We start from the raw sequence: 5446 nt of genomic DNA on the forward strand, positions 1-5446 counted from the left end.
AACAAATAAAATCTTAGTAATTATTATGGTTTTTCCAACTTTAAATTAAAGTTTATACTTATTTTATTGGATGATTAGTTTTCTTCCCTTCACTGTTATTGTTGTTGTTGTTGAAGTCATGGGTCTCACACACCTGGCTAGCTAATAATAAAATACTGTATTTTATTGCTTGCAAACTTTCCAGAGTCAAACAGCAGAGTTACCAGAATGGCACTTGGTACATGCAACAGTGTGGGGTTGAACTCTTGGTCTTAAACTTTCAAGGTAGATTTTCTAAGTTCTTAAGCTATCCTTGAGATTCCTTACTGCTATTTTGGCCATTCTCTTTTGAAAACTTTCTGTTCCCTAACCCTCAACATTTGGAATACTTGGGTTAACCAAACTCTTGATCCAACACCAATGATAAAGATTGGCACCCCTTTTTTGGTGGTTCCCAGTCTTAGATACAGACTATAACTACATTTTGAAGAAAGGGAATAATTAACCAAATAGAGTCATTGAGAAAGCACTCTTTCTTAATAGTTTTGGGGCCCTAGAACCCTAAATGTGCATATAATACATGAAAGTTAAGACCTAAGTGGCTGGTTTAGGGATGTACATTTGAGAGATAAGACTGAGTAATGGAACTGTGCAGTTACCCAGAGTTCTACTTTGAATAACATGGGCAAAGTGAAAACATATGATATTTTCAGATGGAATACATGATTCTACATTTAGGAACCAGAATCATTACCTCACTGTATGAGGGCAAAAGGTACAAATACAGAGGCCCAATGTGGAAGAATTAGAGCCTTCTAGGTGGAACTTTTTTTTGTGGGTAGATAGAGGAAACAATCTCTTTCTTACCTCAGATAATTCTGATGTTTCCATATGTAACAGCATAAACTTTTCTAGAAGTACAGGATTTCAGAATACTTACAACCAGTCACTAGGTTGCCTAGATGTATACATAGAGACCTAAAATCTTCTCAGAAAAGGCAAGAAAAAGAAGAATGTGGAGGTAGAGGGACTGGGTCCTGAAAAGTCTGACTGTGTGTGGAATTTTTATTTACTTCAGCTAGAGAACTGGTATAGGCTCTCATACATCTTAAAGATGAGTTGCATCCATCAATTTGAAATGATGATGCAGATCTAACCAAATATAAGGAACAATACTGGGAATGTGACTGTATGCAGCTACAGTCTAGGCAGTGTGCAGCAGTTCCCTCATAAGAACATTGATCTCATTGACAGAGTGTTCTGGCACACAATGTTTCCTAAAGTCTTTGATTTAAATGTAGGAAAACTAGCTCTGACTGGTTAGTACATTTATTTCTCTGAGTCTCAGTTTTCATCAACATCCATCAGTATTCCATATCTGGGGATATTTCATGCCTTATTATGCCAACCCCCTCCAATTTAGGAATGTCTCATCTGGAAATGCTCCAAATTCTAGGTTCTTTTCCCTGCATTGGGAGTGGGGACCTTAGAGTCTGTCCATCACTGGGTCCTACTAGATTCTCTTCTTTGTCACCCTCTGATTTGATTTCTGTGTACTAGGAATCAGTATGGCAGCCAAAACAAGTGTTCTATTTTGAGACTATCTAAGTGCCTTCAGGCATCTACACTTTGAAGAAAAAAAAAAAACAACAAGGTAGATTATTTGGAAAATATGAGAAATACTGAGAAATATGAGAAACTATGTGCTCAAGAGAGGTGGTTTTCTCCAGAGTAGAGAGAGCCAAGTCTGTATATCTCCCAAATAGTTTAAATTGAGCAGAATAGCTTTTCAATTAATGGGAAATAAATGAAGAAAACAGTGTTTTGGTTATGGGATCTGGGGAAGCTTCATATAAAGAAGTAATCTCTGCTTTAGACTATACTCCAGGGGGCATTAGTTTTTTTCAGTGACCATAAACAGGAAATGGAATTACAGAAAATAAAAATAGTTTTGAGTTAAGGATGAAAATGAGAAAAGTATACCAGTTGGTTCTAGTGAAAGGAAGGAAGCAGAATCTGTGCAATTTTCTTACAATTACAGGGAAAAGCATTGCCTTGGTTAAGAGGGTGAGAAGGCAGAAAAGGATTGGTGGGAATAAGTGCAATTTCAAAAGCCAATAAAAAAGATTTGATGTGATTTGGTAATTGAGTGAGGAAAAGGGAAAAGAAACCTAAAGGAAATTAGGTAAAAAAAAAAAAAAAAACCTCTGGAGATTTGTTCCTTCCTCAATCTCTGTATTCCCCACACCTTTAAGGATCTCTAACTACCTCTCTAACTTGCAAATTCTGAATCTTTAGTCCTAATTGTTTCTCACTAATCTACAAGTATGAGTAGAGACCCCAAAGCTGGAACTTTGGACACTTGCCTGCTTGCTGATCCCTGCCTCTTTTATTGAATCATTTAATCAAAATATCTGCTTGCTCCTGCAGCACAAACACTTCCTAGGTTTTTCGTTTGAGTGAATTTCCCCTTAGCAAAATGTTTTCCCCATACTTTATTTAGTTAGCATTCATTTGTCAGGTCTCTGGCCAAATATGTCTGATTCAGAAAAGCCTCCCTACTCTGTGAGCCTATATTGTCCACTTCCCTCTTCTCATTTTACCTATCTCACACAGAAACATATACACATTTAATATTAAATGCTTATTTGTGTATGGCTTCTTTCCTTTTGCATAGTAAACTCCCTGACCCCATCTGCCCTCCTCACTCAGTACCTAGCTCCAGGCTCTCCTCTATTAATATTTATTTTAAAGGAGAGGAAGAAGGGGATTATGACCTTAATAACATTCACCCAGAGGCCTTGGAACAAACCTGTTCTCCAACAGCCTCTGCATTCTCCTTCTCTAATGACTTTCCTTTCTCCTCCTCCAGAATATGTGCCTGGATTTATATCCTGATGTCAATATTCACTTTCCAAGTTACATTGAATAACTATCTACCAGACTTAAATATCAGTTATCTTATTCCTATAAAGCTGTCAACAACTCCCACCTCATAGATCTTTAAGAAGTATTATGCAAATCTACCTATAATATAACTCACAGAATATCTGGAAAAGAGCCATAGATGAAGATTAGCTGCTATTAAAACTGCAAACAACTGAAGCCAGAGAAACAGTATAGCAGGGCTCAAGGATTCAGTGCTTCTTAGGCCTCTGTTGTGCCAAGGAGTTTTCAAGGGCTCCAAGGCTATACCACATCCAAGGCCTTAGCCCCTATAATATTTTTCCAGGTTGTAGTAGTAGTATTTTACTGTGTAGAAGTAGTTTACTGGGAGGGGGCCATGTTGGGAGGTTGGCTTCCTACAGGCTAGGAGAGAGGCTATCTTCCTTAGAGAGAATTGATACTGCCATTATGTTATATGACTGGAAGCTGAGAGGAAGCAACCTGATTTTCTTTAATACATACTCTCTGCTCAGGGACAAGTTTTCTCCTTGTTACCTGGATATCAGGTAAGTTTTCAGAGCCTTTTCATATCCTTAGAAACAATTCCCAATCCCTCAGTCCTTTTTATAAAATATTTAATTTCAGTAATAAAATATTTCATTTCAGTCACTGGTGATATGTCCAGTCATAAAAAAGGCAATACTTTCCCTTTTTCACCTTCCTCAGACTGGAAGAGAGGATAAAGGGAAACAGTTGGTTTCTTTGTTTTCCTACTTAATGCTTCCCCCACATTCTTCTGTTTTTCAAGTGAAAAGACAAGCATTGGCATAATCACTATTCTTTTTGTCTTGTGTGGTGTTTTATTTATACAAACCCCTCACTTTGCATTCTTCAAACTTAATACAAACTTAATACAAATATTAAAAGGGGGGACATAGTAAGGAGGAGTGTTTAAATTAAAAATACGCAGTGTTTATAAGTTTTTCTTGTGTCCTCCATGGTACTGGGAATTGGGCCTACCACCTACAATATGCAAGGCAAATGCTCTATGCTGAACTACATTTCTATTTAACATGCTTATAATTAATATTTATTGAATCGTTTGGTAACAGTGACAAGAATGCACTGCCCATTAATAACATCTTAATAACATTATTAAATTAGTTCTGGATTCACAGGGATGCCAGATGGGTTCTAAAATACTGTGTCAGATTGTTCAGATTATAAAAGAACATAATTAAGGATGAAGCTTGGAAATAATTTGCTGTTATAACCATTTAAATATACAGTTAACCACGTTAAGCACATTCTCATTGTTGTACAACCATCACTATCACCCATCCCCAAAATTTTTCATCTTCCCACACTGAAGCTGCTGTACCTGAAATTAAACAGTAACTCCCACACTCATCTCCCTCCACCTTGGCAACCATTTTACTTTCTGCCTGAAAATAAAGCTTATTTGCTTTAATATACCTGAGTCTAAGAGTTTTAAAGTGCTTGGTACTCCAGGGTCTTTTCTGGTGGTACTTGGGAATTATGCAGTCTAGAGGATTGAATCCAGGACTCCAGCATACAAAATATGCCCTCTAGCCCATCAGGTTATCTTTCTAGCCCTGTTCTTGATCATTTTAAGAAGCAAAGACTCCTTGCTTATGATAAAGAATCATTTTTAGAACAATAATACTTTCGATGCTTACTGTTTAAAAATTTTCTATTGGCCCGGAGAGATAGCACAGCGGCGTTTGCCTTGCAAGCAGCCGATCCAGGACCAAAGGTGGTTGGTTCGAATCCCGGTGTCCCATATGGTCCCCCGTGCCTGCCAGGAGCTATTTCTGAGCAGACAGCCAGGAGTAACCCCTGAGCAACGCTGGGTGTGGCCCAAAAACCAAAAAAATAAAATAAAATAAAAATGTTCTATTGAATTTTAGGAAACATGATTTGCAATATTGTTAAAGATGGGTTTTGTGCAAAAAACAATTCAGCTCCTCTCCCTCCACCTGAATGCTTACTTCCTTCCACATTGTCCTAGTGGAAGCATCCTAATTCTTACAACTATAACCCATTCTTGTAAGCTTACTATTAAAGACAGTTCTCAGTTACTGTTGCCTTTTGAGCATTTCTAATTTCTTCATGTTCCACAAATGATGGAGTAATTCTATACCATCCCTCTCCTCTGGCTAATGTAACTCAGCATGATATTGTCTCTAGGTCCATCCACATAACAGTAAATTGCATAATTTCATCTTTCCCTATAGCTGTGCAGTAGTCCATGATTTATATGAACCATAGTATCTTTATCCAGTCATAAGTTTTTGGACACTTGAATTGTTTCCATATTTTTGTTAGATTTTTTTTTTTTTTGGTTTTTGGGTCACACCCAGCAGTGCTCAGGGGTTACTCCTGGCTCCATGCTCAGAAATTGCTCCTGGCAGGCTCGGGCACCATATGGGATGCCGGGATTCAAATCAATGACCTTGTGCATGAAAGGCAAACTCCTTACCTCCATGCTATCTCTCCAGCCCCTGTTTCCATTTTTTTTTGTTTTGTTTTTTGTTTTTGGGCCACACCCGGCGTTGCT

This window comes from Suncus etruscus, chromosome 9 (genome assembly GCF_024139225.1).
Source record: "Suncus etruscus isolate mSunEtr1 chromosome 9, mSunEtr1.pri.cur, whole genome shotgun sequence".
Classification (NCBI taxonomy): domain Eukaryota; kingdom Metazoa; phylum Chordata; class Mammalia; order Eulipotyphla; family Soricidae; genus Suncus; species Suncus etruscus.